The sequence below is a fragment of the Watersipora subatra genome, chromosome 7 (assembly GCF_963576615.1).
Source record: "Watersipora subatra chromosome 7, tzWatSuba1.1, whole genome shotgun sequence".
NCBI lineage: Eukaryota > Metazoa > Bryozoa > Gymnolaemata > Cheilostomatida > Watersiporidae > Watersipora > Watersipora subatra.
Window position 1 is genome coordinate 10,606,496 of NC_088714.1, and position 24,213 is coordinate 10,630,708.

Genomic DNA, 24,213 nt, shown 5'->3' on the forward strand with positions numbered 1-24,213 from the left:
GCAAAAATGAGGAAGTTTGTAGTTATCACATTAATGTGAATATAACTCCCCGTAAAACTAAAAGTTATCTTATTATTTCTAAATGCGACGTGATGCTATGTTTGATTTGCATTGGAATAAAGACCATTATGTTATTTGGTTATTCCAATAGACCAATCACATATATACATAGTTACAAGCCTTTGTTAAACTTGTGAAGAATACTCACGTCAATGAGGACAGCATTGATGTATGTAGCACCTCCATCGCCAAGGTACAAGCTGCTATGTGAAGCTGCAATACGCAGAATAGAGATGCATTACGCTACAACTTGAAAGCAATAGCCAATATTAGCTATAGCAAATGTAGCAACTAATGATGTCATTTTGAACGTATTTTTCTGATGGTTTCAACAAAATGCTCAAGTTTTGTTGATTTTAATCTTGAAATATCCTGATAGTCAGATGATGCCAAACATCAGAAACAACCACAAATGATAGAAAAATTCAGATGTCTGATAAAATCTACAAACATTTTGTACAAGTTCACCTTTAAGACCTTCTCACATCGTCTTCAAACTTAAGCCCTTCATAACAAAGGTTCAATATCTATTTGCACTTGCAGTTTACATAAACTAACTGATAATACTCCCTTAGAATACTATCATATAATACCCATCACATAATAACCATCATATAATAACACCCTTAGAATACTATCATATAATACCCATCACATAATAACCATCATATAATAACACCCTTAGAATACTATCATATAATAACTATCATAAAATAACCATCATATAATAACTTCCTTAGAATACTATCATACAATAACTAACATATTATATGATGGGTATTATAACTCCCTTAGAAGACTATCATATAATACCCATCATATATACCCATCATATAATAACTCCCTTAGAAGACTATCATATAATACCCATCATATAATACTCATCATATAATAACTCCCTTAGAATACTATCATATAACACTCATCATATAATAAGTACCTTAGAATACTATCATATAATACCTAGCATATAATACCCTTGTAGATGTGAAAGCAAAACTCTAGAACAATAAATAATTGCACTGTTGTTGTTGCTTACAGTGATCATGATAAAGTCTAGACTTGATAATCATATTGATAAAGGTATTCGTCAAATAGAATGTACAATTTTAGCAAATATTTCTTTAGCCATACAAAGCTACATCACAGCTTTGCCAATAAAAACAAAATTTGATAAACATGTTTAAAAAAGGCAAAAATAACAAAATTTATAAACGGAGCCAATTTAAACTATAGCCCAAGTGATTTCATATACATGTATTTCCATTAATTCTCAACCGCTGATCTTACATATCATGGTGGCGAAACATCCATTGATCTGTCTCTGGTGATTTCTTGGTTAATCTTTTTGCTACATATAATTTAGATTATGAAATTCTGCTTCGCGCATTTTTGTGTAGTGCATTTGTTCTAATAATATGTGCAATCATATTATTAAAACAAATGAATGTTAATTATTATTAACTACTGTGTTTAATAATTAAACAAATATTTTATGTAATGTAATCTATGTAAGTATATTATAAATTTAGATATATTATATTAAATATATGTAACATATGTTAATATAACCTCAGAGATTTTTAGATTTAACAACAATTAAGCAAAATATAAAGTACAAAAAATTTTGGTTCAATATATACTGATATATTTGATATATTCAGTGGTTTTGGCATACAGAGCAGATATTGGAATAGAGTGCAGTCCTATATTAAAGTTATACTATCTATGCTATAATACCTACCCTATACATTTTTAGTATATTAGTTACATTAAGGAATAAGCTATACCTGTTCATGTATCTTTCTAATAACATTTAGCAACAAGTTATTTAACAAATATCAATTCTACAAAACTATTCTTTATCATAAGAAACATAATTTTTCATAACTTCTGCAAAAGACTTATTCCAGCAGTAATAATTAGGTGTTCTACCTACGATATCAGCGCGAAAAAATGTTCGTTAAACGTCAAAGTATCGATAGCTACATTGGTGTTACTATTTATATGGATTAACTGCAAGCCGAGTAAATGCTCATGATCCTATTGATGGAACATCATTTTAAATTCTTTGCCCCGAAATCTGGTGTCTGGAATTGGAAATCTAGTGAACAGCTTCTCACAGCGGGTGTACCTAAGTGAGTCAAATGCATGATATTTAATGATCAACGAGCCATCAGTAGAAACAAGCGATGATAATGAAGTAGAAGCTGCTCTAGTCAACTAGCATATGCATCTCTGTCGGACAACAAGTATTACTTAGACTATAATATGTATTGTTTGCAGATGACTTACCTTGAGTATTTCCTTTGCAAGCACCCCACCGACTATGGCGCATACAGGGCTTAGCTCTGGACGGCAGGCATCACTGAAAACAAACAGATAAGGTGTGCAAAACTAAAGCTTAGAGTTGTGTGCTTCGCTAACATGCATGTTTTGAGAATGGACTACTCCAAATTATCAAACTAAATTACAAACAAAAACGATGGATAACTCATTTTAACCCAATTTGTTCCCTAGCCATTTAACCCTAGCCTTCTGTTTAGTTCATGCCATTCCCATCAATTTTATATAACAGAAAAAATTCAGCCCAGCCATTCATAATAAGTGTAGTTTTTTTGTAAGAGCAATGATATAATTACTGTGGAAGCATGTTGCTTGATGACCACATGCAAGTATGACACAGGCGGACTGTTATGAAGCGCAATGGGAGCTTTTGTTATCTTCTGGTTTAAGGGGCGGGCACTCACACCCCAAACAAGCATCCTTTTTTAAACAGTGATCGCTAGATTGAACTGAGTATGATCAAACTTTGACATACGAGGTTAATCTATTTCAATGCTCACTTTACATGTCAAAACCATACCATAATGACACAACAATTCTCATAAAAATACATTGAGTTTTGTATATTTGGTTTATGCATCTAAAAACCGACATACAAAATTATAAAACGGCATATAGCATTAAACTGTGTTAAAACTGAATGTAAACACCTCAACTATGCGTGGAAACCCAAGTAATAAAGTGATCATCAGCAAAGAATGTTGTTACCATTACCACACATTAGATATACGCAAACAGAAGGGCAGACTCAGCACTGTCTAAACCTGGTGGTAGAGACACATTATGCAACTATGTACATTATGTAATCTAACTTATATATAGCTAAAATTAGCTTATTAATACAACTTTTATTATTCTAAAGTTTTATCTTGAACTTTGACCAGCTTTTTTATTTTTACTTATGAAACTAAATTGTCGAAAAACAAATCAGACATTGTTTATAATAAATCACTTAGCACGCCAAAACAAATATTTGCTCAAATTTTACGTCACATGTTGGCAAGACAATATGTAGAGGTGAATGTAAGACGAGGTTTGACTGTCGTCTGACCAACAGCTTATCAGTAAAACAAGCCAAGGATTTCAACAAACGAATCATTGCGCCGCTCAAACATGAATGATTGATAATTTATCTATTTTGTTTATCAATATTAGTAAACTAGTTATTGCTAAAATATTATTGTGATTATTGATCTCATTATTGGAACTTTTGAAATGTCAGTCAACATGTAACCCCCTCGTGTGACTTGCTCTACGCCTCCCACAACACGATGGCTGAGGGCCCTGGAGCAAATGCATCATAATTTCTCTTTCAAAGACTCAGTATGACCCCAACTTGTACCAACATGGGAGCAGGTCGGCGGCCAAACAAGAGTATGGGCTACACTACCTGACAGTGAAATGGTCTGTGAGAAGTGACGAGGGTAGGTGGAAGGAGTCCATAGTCGCACGGCACTGCTCGAGTACTGCAGGGGCATCCTCTATCGAGGGTTTGTGTCCATTCAAAGTGCTGAAGTCCAGTAAAGCTGCAACATAAACAGAAAGGGTGAGGAGTGAACTACAGAGTCTCTAATCACCTGACAATCAAATAAAGATTTTGAATCGGAGACAACGTCACAGTTCTGATTGAACTATCTTGGTGAAATAAACGTTAGATTAAAAAATCTTTGGTAAATAGCTGGCGGGTTGAACAACAGGTGATGCTGTCAGCAGGGTAGAAGGAACAGTCACTAAAGATAGTATATTTCCATAGAGGGTTAAAGAAAAGACCACATCATATTCTAAGAGATTTTATCAGAAAGTATAAATTTTTGATCATATGAGACGCCATTTGTTCTAGGTAACCTGACTGTCAGGATGTTCCAAGATTAAAATCGACAAAATTGATTACAGTTAAAACGTTCAGAAAAAAAAGACCTGCCCACAACTACCCAAAAACTGAAGTTAATAGTCAAGCTTTCTGTTTATAATGGATAAATTTTTCAGTCTCACATGAATTAGGTAATCATATGTACACAGAGCATTTGGAAAAAAACAATGGAACAAATTTTAACCACTTTAAATCATTTGAGCTATCTACAATGTATATGAAGCTATATTTGAAGTTGTATTGCAACAACAATGAGTATTTACAAAATAAAATATATATAAATAGAAATGCGTAACACTGCAACATGAACGCAGAAGCTGATACCATAACGAGAGGGAAAAACAAGAAGCGCAGCTATCGACGTCATTTTTGGGAAAGTCTTTTTCTGAATGTTTTAACTGCAATCATGTTTTGTCGACATTAATCTTGAACATCCTGGCAGTCAGATCACCCAAAACAACAAACAAAATCTCAAATGATAGAAAAATATCTATACTTTCTGCTATAATCTATTAAAGTTTGACGAGATCACATATTTAAAACCAGATCAGTCATGTTGGGTGTGCATGATTGGCCCCTTCCTATCTCAGCGGAGTGAGCGCTGCAGCATATCCAACACGAGTTAAACTAGTAAACATTTAACGCTGAACCAATAAGTTACAGGGAGAGTTTTTCTCTCAATGAACAATCTTAACCAGATCATAATTGGATTATTATTCTTCCTCATGTCATTACTATGAGTCAGAGACGCTTGATGGTCACATGAATTATTGCCGGTGCGACAATGACATAACTAGACTACCTCAATATTATCTTAATTGAACAATAATAATGACTAGCAAGACAAAGGCAGGGCAACTCACATTGATACAGATTTTCAGTGTTTGAAATATTGCAAACAGCTTACATCAGCGCTGTAGGTACTTACACCTAATAATGAAGTATATATGAGAAACCTTCCTCAGCTGTTTCATGGACAGTTTTGACCAATCGACTGCGAGACTAGACTTGAATCTCTAAAACTGGCAAGACCTACGGACTGTATGCGTCTCTGTTTCAATCTTGACCTCGGAGAGCTTTGCTCGCTTCGGTTCACCGGGTCCTTCCGCCGACTGAGCCTTCTTTTCCACCTTTATCTCCCTAAACCAATAACAGCAGAGTTGAAGAAGAATGTATTTCAGAGGCTGATAACAGCCGAATTACGGCTATTAAAGGAAAAAAGTATAAAAATTACTATGTGAGACCCGCTTAATCATACCATGCATCTATCTCTCCCTACTCCCTCCATGTATTCGTGTCCCTCAATCACTTCAACCTATTCAAGCTACCTGTACAAATACCTGCCTACTCACTCCATGCATTCGTGTCCCTCACTCACTTCAACCTATTCAAGCTACCTGTACAAATACCTGCCTACTCACTCCATGCATTCGTGCCTCTCACTCACTTCAACATATTCAAGTTACCTGTACAAATACCTGCCTACTCACTCCATGCATTTGTGTCTCTCACTCACTTCAACCTATTCAAGTTACCTGTACAAATGCCTGCCTACTCACTCCATTCATTCGTGTCCCTCAATCACTTCAACCTATTCAAGCTACCTTTACAAATACCTGCCTACTCCCTCCATACATTCGTGCCCCTCACTCACTTCAACCTATTCAAGCCACCTGTACCAATACCTACCTACTAACTCCATGCACTCGTGTCACTCACTCACTTCAACCTAATCTTGAAAGTTACCTGTAGAAATACCTGCCTACTCACTCAGCATATTCGTGGTAGCCCAAATTGGAGAATACGAAGCCATAAAACCCAAAGACGGAGCCACAAAGAAACTTGACCCTGTTGTCACTGCAGATGCTGTCTATCCGAGTTAAATCATCCAGATTTGTACTCAACATGCACACAATGTCAAACTGTTTGAAGAACTGGACTGGCTTTTCCATTGCATTTGAAACGCCCGCACTAACATTTACAAGGAGATTAAGTTGACGGATGGCATCTAAAGATGCCTCTGCAAGCTACAACCAGAAGTTGGAAAGTTGAAAAGCTTGAAAGTTGAAAAGTTTTGAAAAATAAGGAAGAGCATAAATAGCACAAGTTAAATTCATGACCATCCACCAATCAATGCACTGTCACATAGACATAAGGAATAAATAGCGTTAGTTAAACATTAATTTACTGCAATTTAAAATTACGTTTATTTATAAAAATATAACCTTTATATTTTGTTTTCCACATAAGAATAGAAACCAGTTTTTAAGACAAAAACACTTACTATGTAAGCTCCAAACTGCGACCATGGCAAAACATGGGTGTGTGATATATGATGTCTATGAAGACGATTACCTGATCTGCATGAATGCGACACAACAGTTCCTCTGTTGACCACCATTCTAATACACTTTCCTTATTGTCGTCATACTACATATCACATGTTTCAGTCACTCAACACAGGAGATAATTATAGCACAAGGTCAAAGTATATTCCACACAAAAAACCGGGCCGTATTTATACGTCCCGCATTAAAATTGGAGCAACGGTGATAGAATTACATCAATCTAATCTCATGGAGCCCATAAGCAAGACTTTCTTTCTCCCAAATACGAATTAACAAAACTATGTGTAAAAATTAGCTACTCTTGGAAACCCTTCCCTTAAAACCTATTAGAAACATATTGTAGCAACCTCTATAACATAATATTGTTTATCTTGAATGAATGAGAATTGTGAATGAACATGTTGAAGATAATCCAGCTTAAAAAGAGCGATTTTAATATGCTTTTGGAATATAGCAGCTGTTTCTGGTCAATATTTTGCTAACAAACGAGAATTATTTTACACATTTTTCCGAATTGAAAATGTTGATAAGACCTGAGATTTGGTTAAAATTACACATAAATATCGTTCATATTCCAATCTGTAACATTATCTGCTACAGTTAATGCGATAACATTTTGTGCAACTAGCTAACCTTTAAAAGCTTTACCGAAAAAATAAAAGTGAAACAAACAGAACTCCATTACATGTTTTAATATTCACACTCGAACATAAAACTTACAATAACGCACTGAGAAATACAAATTAGATTTGTATGTACATACGTTTTGTCCAATATGGCTGCTGTTGACAAGAAACATAGCGCTGAGATGTTCCTCGCTTACCTATAATATTCCATCATTGATTTTGCAAGAGGTGGTTGCCAAAAATACCCAAATATACATCAACAACATAATGCCCGGCGTTGCACGAGTAATAAAAAAGGTTGAGGCACAGAAAATTTACTTTTAATCAACATGCACAGCAGTTACCATTCTAACTGTTAAATGAAAGCGTTTGTTTATTTCTGTGTACTGTACTCTTTTATACCGTACCAACTGCAGTGCCTACTACAGATCTATACTGATTACAACAGTCTTCTTGGCTATAATATAAGCAATTTTTTCGTATGGGCATGTATTTGTTTGCAGGTATGGCTTCACGCATAATGCTAGCTGCGTTGTTTAACATGAAGCCATTAAAAATTAGCATGTGTACTAAGTATGTGCCAATTTATTTCAGAATATATCCAGTTTGGCAGTCTGCAGACCTGGAGGTTCCGAGTTCAAAACCAGTGCTCAGCGGATTTTAAATTCCTAAAGCTTTGTCATTGTTTGAGGACTAGCGGACAGACGAACATTGAAATTTATATAGGCCTATAGAAGTGGATTAATCATTTAGAATCACTTGTCTGCAGCATTGCAGGGCTTCCAAGATTCACTAGCAGTTCAGGTATTTCAATGTGATACTATACTACAAAATTTGCTAGCGTCGCATTGTGTCAGCAAGTGTAACGGTGGCACCAAAAACAGAATGACAAGCGGTGGCCACGTGACACAATGCTGCTACATGCCATAACCATGTTATAATGCTGTTCTGTGATGCACGTCACATAGTATACTATGGATTCATCCGTGTTTTCCGCGTTGCAAAGGTATTGTGTCCGGCAGCATATATATATGTCTTCCAATGTCACATCATACAACTACGTTTGTTTGTAGCAGCAAGCGAATCATAAAACTTGTCGGAGTTAACATGAAGCTAATAATAGTGCTATCGATCGTACCAGCGTATTGTCAAGAAGAGTGAGAGAGTTGATTCCAGCTAGCACAATATTCTTCATCACTTCTCCAGTCAACCCATTAGCACCGATAACCAGAATATTTGACGCTCGCATCCTAAAATGTTAGAGGTTTATTAACAACCTATAACAAGTGTTATGTGAAACAGAGAGTGTTCAATGACTGAGATATACATACTCAAACATCAGCTAATCCAGAAAAAAAACTTAGTTTTCACATTTTTAAACTAATATCACACTTTCGCAGTCAGCAAATTCAGTGAAAGTTTACAAATGAGTGAAAATTAACAGTAAATTATAGTATTCACACATAAGATTATAAAACTCTTGCTCTATTAATATGGGGCAAGGCTAAGCATGGTTTTACACACAGAGGTATTTTTTGTTCTGCCTTTTGCAATCATAATTTTCGGTTAATTAGCGAGCAAACATGTTCAGACAAGTGGAAACACAAAAATTTTCATAATGAAATCTTCTCTCATGAAGAAATTGGGCATGCAAGTAGGTTTTTCCTGTATGGTGCGTGACGTGCGGGACAATTGATCATATCCTTTCAAACTATGCAATTCATTTTGAAATAATTTTTGCTTCCATTTAATAGTCAATACAAGAGTGGATTTTCTAGTCCAAGTGTTTTTTCCGAGCAAACGCAAATTTTTCCTTATAATTCAGGCAAGCAAAAATTAGTTTGTACCTCGCGTCACAATTTTAGTGCATTCAGTTGCAGCCTGTTTTTTCTAAGCTATCAGATAAAAACTCTTATCTAAAATTTGATTTTGGGCTGCTATAGCTTAGCCAAACTCACCAATTTGCTGAAAATATGGCAAGTTTTAGTTTTATAAGTACATGGAAGTATTTGTGATGCGTGGGACATTTTTGATAATATGGTGATGTCTGCCTTTGTTACCCTGGCGTGTGAAAGTAATGCTAGATATTCCAAGTCTAAAAAGCCAATTTCTTTGAGAAAAATAATGAATTAGAATTATTTTATCGTGTTTTGTAACTCAGAATATGGAGCTTGTCAATATTACCCTACTCTTTTGATACACACACCTAATGTGCAAATCACGAGGTAAGCCTTGAACCAAGTGTATTTTTAAAGTACGGTTACGAAAATTCTCTTTCACTCATGCATTGAATTTTCAGTCAGTAGAGAAAGTAGGTTTCCCCTTATAGCTACTGTAAGACTTTATTTCTGAACTGGCACATATTCTAATGACTGCCAAACTGCTGTTAACATCATGCCACACTTCGTGTCTACAAGCTTCGGAAACACATGCTGAACTACATGTTGATTGACATCTTTGAGATTTTCAATAAGGCATATCCGGATATCAAGGTGAGCCCTAGTAAATTTAAAGAGTTGGGCTCAGTAAATTGCAAGCCAGTTTCTAGACAAAATCAAATTGTCTGTGCTTGCAAATATTGCGAAAATGCGGAGTTAGCTCTACTGGGACTGCGGCAGGCCAGTGTCTGTTCTTTGGAAATGCCTACTACTGTTCACCAGCTACTGAAAAGAACTGTGCGTAACATTGAAAATGAATCATGTGTGAAGAGAGAATGTGACTCTTGTGGCTGTTTCAATCGATAGTTTGGTCGTTCGCGCTAAAGAACACGTGAATTTCTATCAGTGGAATGATGGTGAAAACGGCTTCGTAAACAAACTCGAAGGTCAGATGCCATCATCTGACTTGCTTGTGCTGCTGAAATACCCACTGATATCACTTTCCCTTCATATGTACATGCACACTTCCAATCGTCAACACAAATCAATCAGTTACCTCAAACAGAATTTGAAAAATGGGGCAGTGATCATTCACAAAGACTTGAGTGAGAACTTTAACTGTAAGCAAACAACTGAAATTAAAGCACCTACTACACCACAATTAAGGAGTGACAGTATTCACTGTCATGGCTCATTATAAGCTGAATGGAGTCCTAGTACAAAAATGCTGTGCAATAGTTAATGATAGCCAAGAACACACTAAGGATGCTGTATACATGTTTAATAGAGAACTTGTAAAATTTCTGAAAGCAGAAAATATTAACTAGCAACATATTCATTATGTAAGTGATGGATCCGTATCCCAAATCAAAAATCGGTTCACAGTTCATAACTTGATTGGCCATACGGAAGAAATGGGTATGCCAGCCGACTGGAGTTTTTGTGAGACATCGCATGGCATACGTGCAGTAGATGATGTTGGGGGGAAGCATTAAACAGCAGGCTCTAACGGGAGTATATCGATGATGGTATGTCGTAAACCCGGCAAAGTCATTTGCAGAAGCTGCATCAATAATAACTTCCAAATCAGTAAAACCAATGAAGATTTTATCAATATCTCAGAAAATATGATCACTAAAACCACAAGGATCCGCAAAGAACGCTGGTCCACTGCAATTCCAATACATGGCATTCGATCTTGCCATCACATAGCAATTAAAGAAGAAGGTGATGTTACTCTGATGGAATGGTGTTCTTCTACTTGGCAGCCAGTTCCATCCACACCGAGCAGCGAAGCTAATCGAAAGGTAACCGCAGGAGATACTTTACAAACATTGACTCAGTTCTTACAAAAAATGCTGGTTGCAGTGGCCTATGACTCTGAAGTCAGCATTAGAGAAATTCTCACAGGAGAAGCTAATGACGGTAGCTACACTATAAAGTACATACACCGTGCACGCAAGCAGTTCACATGGCCAAACCCAGATGACATAAGAACCACCCACAGAAATTTTCTTAAAGTATTTCCAGTTGTTGTAGCAGCAGCAACTACTAGGTCACTGAAATACTTTGTACTAAAAATGAGGCAATAATAATGGCAGAATATGATGTTTTTAAGAAAAAATTGTTTACTGGATGAAAGTCTGACAAACTTTAAATTATATGTGTTTTATGTTTAAATAAAATAAATGCAATATATAGTAATTTTAAACTATTGGTTGGTTTAACACAAGTATATTCAATGTTACAACTCGTAACAATTTGTGGTCTAGCAACCACCAAACGTAGAAAAATGCTTCTTTTTTCATAATGTTATTTTCAAACCGGTGCGTCACTGTTCCCCGCGTCACAGGTGGTAGTCTTCTTTCATACCTTACAGAATCATAAAACTTTGACCTGGAAACAAAATGGTATGTATTCCTAATAGAAGGTCAATTATAGAGCTTTGAGCCCGTCAAATAATAATGTTATCAGTCCGAATTTCAGAAGATTTTTCTAATTGATCAAACAGTAGTTTTTCATGTCGAACTATGGTCCCCCCCCCCCCCCCCGCGTCACACCAGCTTTAATGATTCATAATTTGTTAATGCAGTGCATGACACATATGAAATCTCATTCAGTGATAGTTGATGTCAAGTGCACAGAGAGAAAATTTGATTGAATTTTAAATCATTAATAAATCTAAATTCAGGGTGACAAAACTGTACTCAAAATTGATTTAATTTGCATTTAATAATGATTTACCTATGCCAACGCATACTGTGGCTATTAAATCATATTATGATTGATAGCTGAGCTTTTGTACAGCTTTGCTAGTGCCTTTTCAATCATATATTGATTGATGGTTGAGCTTTTGTACGGGTATACTAGTGCTTGTTCAATCATATAATGATTGAAAGTTGAGCTTTTGTACAGGTATGCTAGTGCTTGATAAATCATATTATGATTGAAAGTTGAGCTTTTGTACAGGTATGCTAGTGCTTGATAAATCATATTATGATTGAAAGTTGAGCTTTTGTACAGGTATGCTAGTGCTTGATAAATCATATAATGATTGATTGTTGAGCTGTGGTACATGTATAGGGGCCTACTAAGGCTTGTTCATTCATATTATGATTGATAGTCGAGTTGTTGTACAGGGATGCTTTTTGTAGAAATAACCAAAACTAAATCATTCTGTGATTCAGTGCTGTGCTGCTATGGATGCTCCCTGTTCACTCATGGTACTGTCATATTTAAATCAGAATAAAATTGTAATTTAATACCAGGAGAAGACAATTACACACTTGAGTGAACTGATTACTATGAACTTCTTATTTTTATTTTCATGAAATACTGAGGTTAAATATATGTATAAGCAAAATATATTATGATAACTTTAAAGCTATAATATGAATAAAAAGGTTAAAAATGAACTGTTTTGCAATGAAGTATTTACATGTAAATGTTTACAAATAATTATAACAGAGAAAATATTTTAATTGAGTACTAGCGACGCCAGCCGAGATACCATCAGTTAGAGTTCTAGAGAAGCTGTTACTTGACTATCCCCATCATTTGAAAAAGTCTCATCTGCAATGCAGAGGTTGTTGTCATCAATGATGAGAGCAGCCGTAACAGACGTTCCACCAGAACCTCAACTGATGAATGGGCTTGGATGTGGTACCTCTGGTTAACCACAAACAAACACTTAACATAGGCCAGACATGCGTCTACCTCAGTTTCCATCAGGAACACTGCTCCTGTTGACAAAACCAGGTAGATACATTCCTGTTCATTTGTCAATACAATGACTCCTCTGCTGGTTTCATCCAAGGTACTTTGCGAAAGTCTCTCCATAAACAGGCTGGTGGCTGTCGACTTGCCCCTCAAAACACATTGCTTTTCATAATCAAGCTTGTCACCTATAACATCACAAAGGTAAATTGGTAAAAATTGGTACAAAGGTAAAAATCATAAAGGTAATAGCACAGTTCATAGCTAATAGTCATGTAAATGTGCTAAAACTAGCAATATAGTGATGTGGGTAGGTAGGATTAATGATTAGGAGTTACCTAACTCTGTGTTAAGGATTGAGTGATAATTATAATACAATTCATAACTAAGAGCTCTGGTTACAACTAGTAATATAGTTATGTGGGTAGGTAAGGTAAATGATTAGGAGTTATCTAGCTCTGCGTTAATGATTAGGAGCTATCTAACTCTGTGTTAAGGTCTGGGTGATGATAATAATACAAGTCATAACTAATAGCTCGGGCTACAACTAGTAATATATTTATGTGGGTAGGTAGGGTAGATGTTTAGGAGTTATCTAGCTTTGCGTTAATGATTCGGAGTTATCTAGCTCGATGGGGAATATTGATTTACTCAACATACTCTTACAATTTGAATTAATGTTTTTCAACTTACTCGTTTTAACTCCTTCTGTTTCCTAATAAGGAGAGTTTGAGTTCTTGAGATCATGTTAGGCTGAAGGTTGGCCAGCTGGTGTTCCATCAGTTCTATAAAAATATCTTCATTGACGCCTTGGTCTAAAATTGATAGAAAAATTTAAATGATATATTCTGGTTGAATATGTGAGCAATCTTTTCATAGTTGTTCTGTTGTTTCTGTGAGATTAAATATTATATTATATGTTTTAAACAACAGACAATATATATTAAACTATAAAAGATTTGAGATTGTGAATATAGTCTTAAAAATCACAATGCAGCCACCATTACTCTTGCTCCAAGGGGTGTGCGTGTGTTCTATGATTTTTTGTGATATCCAATGATGTAGTTCTCAGGAATTTTACATTGCTTAGTGACAGAAACATTAGTATGACATTTATTATAAATTTTTGGCTAAATAGTGCCATGTTGTATGTTATACAAACTCACCATGGCAGGCTTTCACAATTGATTATCCAAATGACTGCAGAAAGTGTGATGGCACAGATGACACAAGCTCTTCATGGTTACTTGCTTCAATATTGTCTATGTCGTCACTACGATATATTTTTTAATTATCTGAATAGTTGTCAATTGTGTTGTGTATCCTAGTAGGTGATCGCTTTAACAGTATCAAGTGCAAAATGACCATTGCCAGCTTTAATTCTACAAGGATGATTTGAAAATGCCTCCCTTGTTTTCATTGGTCAATCCGATGAATAGGCTGCCCAGCGCCTGAGTCGCTTATCATCATCATAGATGTTAGGCATTTATAGCTTTAAAGCAAGACATGGCCAATTTGTTGTACATGTATTGAGCAAAAATACTGTGAATAATAGTTAACCGTGGAATGCAATGATTTTAGTTTGTATTTTTAAGCTAGGAATGCAGAGAATTTTAAAAACCCCAAGATGGCAACATAAGTAAAAAAAGACAGAATTAATATGAGTTAGTCTGGATAGGTTCTCTTGGAGAGGGAAAGAACCATGCCTCTACCCCACCACGCAATATGTGTAGTGTAGCTACTTGATTTGACTTGAAAACAAATAGCTTATCTTATACTGAATATTGTATTATGGATACATTAATCAATTCAGTTGGGTTGAATATCAGATAGATTTTGCAACAGTGGCGAAGATGTGCGGTGTTAGGAATGCATTACTATCATGTTTTTTCCTTATTACCACGTAAATCAAATTTTGTGTATATACTGTATTGCACCAATAAACAGGAAAATCGACATCTATTTGATACTGTGTATAAATGTCCGCTCATGGGAAACCACGGCCACCCCCTTGGCTCACATATAACCACCTTAACTCCATGTTTTAAGCAACACTTACAAAAGTCAAATAAACATACAGATTACAGATCTTCTGTGCACTAAAAATGACGATGCAACTTAATAGGAGAAATCAATCTTCACTCAGTAAAATAAAATACACTAAAGGTTTCTATGTATCAGATTAAGTGAAAACAATTGCCAGATCATTGCTCCCAACCAAATGTTTCACTGGTAATAAGTGTATTTTATCGATATCAGGCAAGTCAAAAAATCCTAAATAAGTGTAATGTAGTAATTTAATCTTGTATTTCATCCTTTTAGCTCTAGTAGAAAGCTTACAGATGGCTCAACTAATACTGTACTATTCACTTATATTCGACTCCACAAACTACATTTTGTTTGTTGAATTAGGAAAGTGGAATTAGGAGATTTAAGTCAGACAATGGCCATCGAATGAGTTGTTTGAGGCCATCATTCAAATAGTAAGGTGATGAAATTTTGTCAATAGTATAGCCTCAATCTTAGATTGCAGCAGTTTGGATACATTAGCTACATGCTACAATTAGAGGAATTCAGAGTCATGTTTATCCTTGAATTTTAACAAGATGGTAAGTTTTCTTAGCTATTGTATATCTGGTGAAATACAGTCATACTAGTGACAAACATCAATTGGCCATTAATTATATCCATGAAGCATTGGTTAAACAACTGTGACTGCATTGCACAATAATTTTGTATGATTAGCTGAAACTTTATTTTTGTTTTCATTGATAATGGGAGAATGGCTTCAGTTGCCTCAAAACCTGACATACAATAAGCTCTACCAAAAACCACTTTCTTCAAAGGCCACCATAATTGAAGTGCCAAGCCATATAGAAATTTACATTTAAATCATACTCATTTCAAGGCATCATGAGTTTCGCTGTCGGTCAAGGGGTGGTTTCAACTACCTGTTTCTACTGCAAAAGCCCATTACAGAATATTAGTATTAAGACTGCTTGGTATCATAGTGTACAGTGCTCAGCAAAGCATCCTGATAGCTAAAAGAACAAAGTGACCAACAATAATAACTAAATGCTTGTCTATAAAAATGTTCTTCTCAGCTGTGGTTGTAATATTACCAGGTCGCTCTAGTTGTTGCGCTGGCCCATACTGAAAGCAAGCACTCCCAATAACTCACAGCGTCATTGTTTCAAATACAACATAAATCCCATCATTGAATTAAGTTATGTAACTCATAGCATCTGTTAATAATAAGACAAGGTATAACCACGCTATAAATAAGCAATCATATAGTATTAGATAATTGTAGTAGAAGAATGTGGAAGATAGCATTTTATGCACAATCCAACAGAGGTTTTAGGGCATTGGCTAGTAGATATTATTGGGCTCGCTGAATTAGGAAGGCTGTAGCATAACAGCCAATGGGTTTTTCATCTAGCATGTATATAAAAATATATCAACTGCAACTAACCTGAGACAGGCTGAGCTTAGGCTACAATAAAACAAAATAATAAATAAAACAATAAAACCAATAATATTAGATAGAGGGTTTTTACCATTGATATCAATTATATCTAAAACTGTCTACAAAAGCAATGTTTGGCTGATTGCCCCGTTTTCAACATTCCTTTATTGTAGCTCATTCCAATTTTCTGCAAGTGTGAAAAGGTGTGATACTATAATTTTACTTGGTTTTACATGTACAACTATTTAGTCAAGAGCTTCACAACACAATTCTATGTTTATCAAGAAGAATATATATACAAAGCACTAATTATTAATATGTACACAACTTAGTCATGCTTGTGAAATTTCAATTGCTTCAAAATGAATTTTTTCAATATCAAAAAAGTATATAATAACTATAGTGTTGACATTCCAGAGTAGACCAATAATATGCAATAAGGCAATTTTTCAATTATTCCAGATTTGAAACTCCACAACATTCTGATCATAGCTATTTCTTTACTACAACAGTCCAAGGTTCAATATAAAATTTAAAACAACTATTGCAAGTTGATCATGTCAGTCCTTGGCCAGCTATTTCGTTGGATTCATTAGATAGAGAGCATGCCTAAAGAGCTTTCATTGCTTCTGCATAAGCTCGTTAATAAACAGCTTTGTGAATGACAGCTCAATTTTGTGTTGCTGGCAGAACGTGAGATATGACTTGCTGCAGTCTGTGCAGCTAAGTCGATGATATGGTGGTCTGGATTTATTAATGAGATCTCAGTCTTGGCCCTTATATTACTAGACTGTTGACATCCAAGCTAAACATATTATGATGAGATAAGTTGCTCGAGGAAATTTCGTATTTTACCATTTTACAATTTTTAGGCAACAGGTTAATGCAATTACCCAATTCTCAATAATTTACTCTGTTGTGTAGTCTTATTCCAGCATTTCATTACCCCAGCGGTCAGACAAAAGCAGTCTTGGGCCAAAAACGATGTTTGGCTACACACCATTTCCGAAAAGTTGTGCAAAGAAACCTTAGTTCAGTGAACTCAACAATGCCATGTTGAAAACCTTTCTTGAGAGAATATCTAGCTAGGTTTGAACAAACTGACGAATGAATATATTTATAATACTCCAAATGAATAAATTGTTCACATGAATCAATCAAGGGGGCAGTGCCCGGATCTCAGCAAGGAAGGATGTCCAGTACTTTTTATTTATTGACTGTTAGTTTCCACTACCAAGTTCAAATCCAACGCTTCTGTCTAGTTCCAATTAGGGAACAGATAATTTCATGAACTAACCCCAGCTTGATGCGGTTCAAAATACAATGCATTACATTCTTTAGCTCAGTTCACTAAACTGCCATGCAGGGCCGTATCCTTCTATACTGCGGTTTCTGCCATGGCAGTACCTTTTTTGAAGCACAAATCCTGGAATTCAGGCCATTTTTGCTTGACTTCAACCCTTGGGCTGGGGAAAGGGTGTCGTTTATTGTTTATCATTATAATGTCGTTTATCGGTTGCGTGGAGAAACGAACTTTATGTCGCTTTCGGTAGACGTTTATAAAGCTGTCGTCTAGTAGCGGTAAACAAAGGATGTGAGCTAGTAAGTTTTAAATATTATCAACAAGATATTACATGATGAATCACAATATGAAACGATTATCTGAGAGACGTTGCTTTGTGCTAAAAGCTAAAAAAATCGTGCCTTCTTGGAAAAGAATAAAAATTGAAAAACCTAGTCAACATAGGCTCGAATTTCAAAATGGTTAAATAAAAGTTATTTGATCATGCGATCGTTAGTGATTTTTTGCCAGATCACAATAAAAAATAATTCAGATGATAGAAATGATGTAGAATTTTTGAACTTTTATTATTCTTGGAATATACAAAGAAAAACAATTGTTATTTTAGCTCACACGGCAACTTTTAGCGTTGGACTCTAGCAAATTGAATGCTTCTAAGCATTTCATACAGAGACAATTGAACATGGTTATATTTTTTTGTAGTAGTATATAGATAAATTAATGCTATGTACAAAATATTTTGTTCATAGAAATAAATTTATGTTTGAGCTATGCATGTAACATGCAAAGGCTGTAGCTTTCTGTAGCTTGGCTGGGACTTGGCTACCAGACTATTTGGCATTCAAATCAAAAGATTCAGAAGCATAGCTGGGGTGGGGGATCTCTGTGACATGGCCAGGATCTAGCTCACTCACCCAAAGACCCTTGCTAACTCTAACACATAACAAAATTAGTACCGACAAGAGGTGGACCAGAGAAAGATTGATTCATTTATTATTGGGGTATAGAATTTCATTGTGTACTAGTAGTGGCAGCACCATTGTAGTACTTGTAGTAGTACTAGTAGTAATAGAAGTAGTGGTAGGGATAGGTGTAACCAGATTAAAGTGGGAACAACTCTTGGTCTAAACTGCTGTGGATTGTGGAATCAATATTAAATGGCAACTGTCTCAAATTTGATTTATTTCAAAATGATTTAAAACAGATTCATAAGGAAGTGTGTGATTAAATTTTGATAGTCCCGGCTGTCAACAATTAATTAGTGATCATTAATAAATCAATCATCAGTGTCATATGATTGATTTTTTCATTTTGCTTCACTGATTTAAGAATGATCAGTTGTGATTGAAGTTTGAGTTGTCAGTCGAATGTAGGATAGACTCACTATTTACTCCAGCTCTTGATTAATTTGCCATTAATTATCATTATCAAATCATTATTCAATCAGTATGGGTATGTGTTATGGGTAACAGTGTTTTTTAGATCATTATCAACATAATATTAAATATTAAGCCTGGCTAAATCAAATTACAATCATTTTTTTCTCTCTGTGTGCTTTCTAAAACAGTATAAATGACACCAGAATTTCGTATCTGAGCTGAGAAGTAGGCCTATGCAAGGAAACGTTCAAATGTCCCGCGCGTCACAACCCTGCCAAAAACGGCCTTACCTTATGGTTAACTAGCAATCACTACTAGTACGAGATCCAGTGAGATCACAAGTAAACCTGTGATTAACAGGATAAATAAAAGTAAAAAGTGGATAACAGGTCATCCAAACAACTGGATGTGAATTTTTGTTTCATGTTGCTGATAAAAACCAAGCATCAAAATTTAACAAAAGATTTTAACATAATAACAATTAGATTAAAAAAATATGTACTATCTGTGAATATGGTTCAAATTTTATCAGTAAAAGTCCAGAAGGGCTGTTCAATCATACTTTTGTGAACATTAAAACATTTGCTTTCGGCGTAATGAGAAATGAAATGGACTGAAACTGAAATGTACTAAAACTGAAATGGACTGAAACTGAAATGGACTGAAACTGAAATGGACAAACTGAAATGGACTGAAACTGAAATGGCATGAAACTGAAATTGACTGAAACTGAAATGAACTGAAACTGAAATGGACTGAAACTGAAATGGACAATCTAAGACAACCACTCAAAAGCTCTTTATCTTTGCATGACTTATAAAACTGCCTAATGCATCAATGATTTCAACATGTAGCAGAGAAAATACATTCTACCAGTATATAAAAATGAGTTATTGAGGTAGATGCAAAAGAAGCTGGCTTGCTATATAGGTAAGCATTGTTTCATTGCATAACTTGCGAATACAGACTAGTATGTATTTGCGTGTATAAGCATAATATCCAAGATTCATGACGATATAAAGCATAGGAAATCTATACTTTGAGTTTGAAATATGATACAGCACAATTGCTACAATACTTGCTGCTTTTACTGCGCCGCCACTCATCATTACCAGGAACTCTAACATACACCTAACAATAAGCCGCTAAAAATCAGCTATCTTACCTTAATGTTATAACTTTTAAAACTGTTTTCGATATTTTGCGTTCAATGACAGCAGTAAACGATCACAGGTTAGTCATTATTAGACCGTCATCAAGGTCATAATTATGTTGTCATGATTGCCTTTACGGGCTCAAAAATTATGTTGTAGAAATTCAAGGGTGGTTTTAGAAATGTTCTCTTGGTAAATGCTATATATATATATATATATAGTGAACTAGAAATTAAACGCAACGTTCACCATAAACACTAAATTTCCATATTACCTGCCTGATATTTTTCTTTAGTCAAAACTAGTAATTGTTAATATTATTAATTGTCTTAAAACTAGTTAACTGAATGTCATAGATACTAGCAATACTTTGGCCCCTATAAGTTTTACAGACAAATTTGGTGAAGAGTTGGAGGTAAAATAACAGAGTTTAACAATTAGTGAGTGGTTCGTCAAATACCAGACCCTAGACTATCATGGATGGCCTGAAACATGAATCTTGGAATTGGATAGTTTTCCCAATGTTCTTGGTGCCAATTAAAAATTGCAATAAGCAAATTCACATAGCTATACTAGAACTTGGTACGGTTTTCTTCGCCTGTCTAATATTTTCTTGTTAACTTTGTGGCATGACTTGCCTAAGGAAGAATAAAAAATAATCAGCCATGTCATCTAGATGGTTTTGACTTGTGTATGATGGGTTGACTTGATGACATTGTGACATGAACATGATGAAAAATTTGCATTTTAGGATATGAATCCTGTTAGCATTCACATGGTACCCAAAATGTAAAGTACAACAAATACTGCGTTCAACAGTGTATTCCTACTTATATATTCATAAGATTGATGAATGCCGTTCTCATGTACCTCAATGAGTATGTTTTTATTTTATCTACCTAATGGCTCCCATTGTCAACCCTAAACTACATACACCTACAATGTAATTCATAAACCGTCTGTTGTTTTTCAAAATGTGGTAAAATCATATCCAAATACATACATGTAGGTTGTTGTATGGAAATACTCCGAAAACATGATAACAGCAGGAATGTAGCCAGACCGCCGTACAAGCTTATAATTCGAACAAGCATCGAGACGCCTAAGAGACATCAAAAGATTCCCTAATTGGAAATGTCAAAATTAAAATACATCAATCTGGAAACTGATGAGTCAACACCGCCTATGGAAACCGCCAAGGAATTTGGGAGTAACTACATCTATCCACCCATCCCCAAGCTCTACCAAAAATATCTGAACTTACCCTCACCCTAAGCCGGTATTTTTCCATGACATATTACGGTGCTGACGGAAACAATATTATGCAATACTAGCATCCAGCCACAATCTCGGCGCTCTCCATGTGACGTATCCAAAGACAGTGTTCCTTCCAATGGACTTACTCCTACAACATAGTATATGATACAAACATTATATACCCGTCCTCAGGCTTTCCTAAATGCCTATAAAAGCTAGTGTTTTAATAGCTCAGCCTCTTTTGGCAGTGACACTTACAGACGTGTAAGACTGAGCTTTAAGGGCAGACACAAGCTTGATGTTGGCGTAAGAGATTTATATTACTTAGTTCTTTCTCACTATTTGTTATCTTTCTCATATTCTAGAACTTTGTTACTGTATATTATGTTTTGGTCCATGAAATAAAGAGTGTTGCTATTTGCTAACAATCAACATCGGAGCTTAGCTAGTTGAGGCTTGCACTAAAGATCTGGGTCAAGTCCCATAAATTGAACTCACACTTTAATCAATCATTGAACAAACCAGGCGGCTTGCCTACACTTAATCAACCACAGTAAAATTAGTCTAGATTGGAGAAGTGCTAACGGTGATAAATCATTGATGTTATTGTGCTGTCAAGTAAGTCAAATACTTCGATAACGCATATAACAAGGTTACTTTTGAGTGATTAAATAGAACAGTTTTACGGTAGAGTTACCAGCTATTAAACGACGTTGGTTTCTCAAGACGAGTCACTACATATTTCCCAGTCACAATCTCAAGAATATCCAATGCATTCGCGGGTCTCAATATTAAGCAGATATTTATAATGTCAACATAAAATATATGTCATAACTGCTAAAGTTTATCGAAACTGCACAGCATACCTTTTTTGAGCATCAAGGCCCCATAACCGTATCTGTCGATCATAAAGTGCCGCTTCGTCTTCTGTAATGGTTTGTCCAGACATATTTTGATAACTTGTGGGTTTAAGAAGGGTTTTTATTTTTTGTTCCCGTCTCAGTGCGATTATCCGACCCTAACAATGCGCGCCTTAGTTTCTAACGAACATTGGTTTCCTTGACCTTTTGGGCGACTCCAGTTAAACTGCGCAAAAAAGAACAGTCGTCGAATCGGTCGTAGTCTGACTTGAGCGTCTTTTATTAAAAGTCGCAAAATAAGGAAAAATTACGCACTAACTTAAGCGTCACAACTGCGCAAATTTCCGCTGCCAATAGAGCGAAGCTAAGGAAAAACCGCTGTCTAAAACGTATCCTTGATCCTTTGATTTTAGCACATCAAAACTGACACTTGGGTGCTACTTTGCTTGTCACATGTTTTTAAGAGGGATGATACTTTGCTTGTCACATGCTTTTAAGAGGCAAAAACAAGCTCTTAGATTTTGGAATTCACTCTAAAAGTATATGAATAATATGGTTCTAAGTAAAGAGCAGAACTTAAGAATGCCCTAATACATGTACCCTACTTTGACTGATTTGTGACTTTATTTTAAGTTTCAAGATAAAAGAGCGGTCTACAACCAAAAAACATGCTTCTGCAGTGGTCAACTCCTTCAACCATAAAAAATTATTTCATATTTTGGTATTTAGCACCGAATTCTTCCAGGGCTGCCTCAAACCCACAGAGCAAATTATGAAGCGCAATGAATTGTCTCTGTTCTATTCTCTCAGATGCTTGTATTTATTAGTATGCTGAACTCAGTGAACACCTGGCTGATAGAAAGATCTCCCACTTATATGATCAGAGGCTTTATAGCAATTTTCTTTAATAGTAAAACGCATTTGTTTCATAAGCGCATGTTAAAAAGCTATACAGCAAAATATAGCAAATTTACAATTAGAATACATGCTTAGTTGTTTGTGTAGTACATTGAAATGTCTAAACAGTTCCAGAAGTTTAATCTAATAGTTTGAGTGACTTATGGTATGTCTTTATTAATTGATGGGAGATTCATATAGGACTATAAAGGTACAACAGTAACCACCTAGACTTGTCACAGCCATCATTTGTTGTGATCGTTATTTACAAAAGTTGATCTTCGTATCATTTACTCAAATAACGTAAGTTGGAAAGTACTATGAGCTTATCGAATGCAGACACATCTACTTTATGCAGTGAAACCTCAGAGCAACTAGACTAAGATTTAGTTATCTTGATTAACCATTGCTGGTATCAACCTATCTTGCTGATTGATGTCATCAAGGTATCGCGTTCTACCTCTCTATGACACTAGTGGTTATAGCTTTAGTTTCCAGGGAGAATTCACCTCAAAATAAGAAATACTATGAGACTTTCCAAAACCTTATGTTGATTCTAAGAGCAAGAAAGTATATAACGATAGTTCATACTCTTGTGAACAACAAGAGGTTCAACAAATCTGTTATCAATTTTATTTTCAGCTCCAACACCAGGTCAGCCTAAGATATCAAATGAAATCAAATGTCAATAATTAGCAATATTAAAGACCAAGCTTTCTTCAGTAACTACAATCTGATGATGTTTGACTAAGGCATGCAAGCTATAAATACTGAATATGCAGACCAGCTGATTGTTTGAATAACTGCTGATGTCAGAAAAGTTATTAATGATTTTGATTACTGAACTAGCAGCTACAAGAAAGAAAGTTGATGAATAGTACTAAGCCAGTAGTTTTTATAGTGATAGCTGATGACTAAGTTAGTCATCAGCTATCACAATACTAAACCACTGAGAGTTGATAACCAAGTCTGAACCAGCAGTTCTATAGTAATAATTTCTTACTTGTATTGAACTAGCAGTTCCTATCGTCGTAATTGATGAATGGAACT

General features: G+C 35.3%; 1 pseudogene; it reads right to left on the bottom strand.

Annotated features, from left to right (window-relative positions):
* The window catches only part of LOC137400412 (SUMO-activating enzyme subunit 1-like), a 36,572-nt pseudogene extending 14,133 nt beyond the window's left edge, over nt 1-22,439 (bottom strand).
* Nucleotides 22,440-24,213: the final 1,774 nt, after the last annotated feature.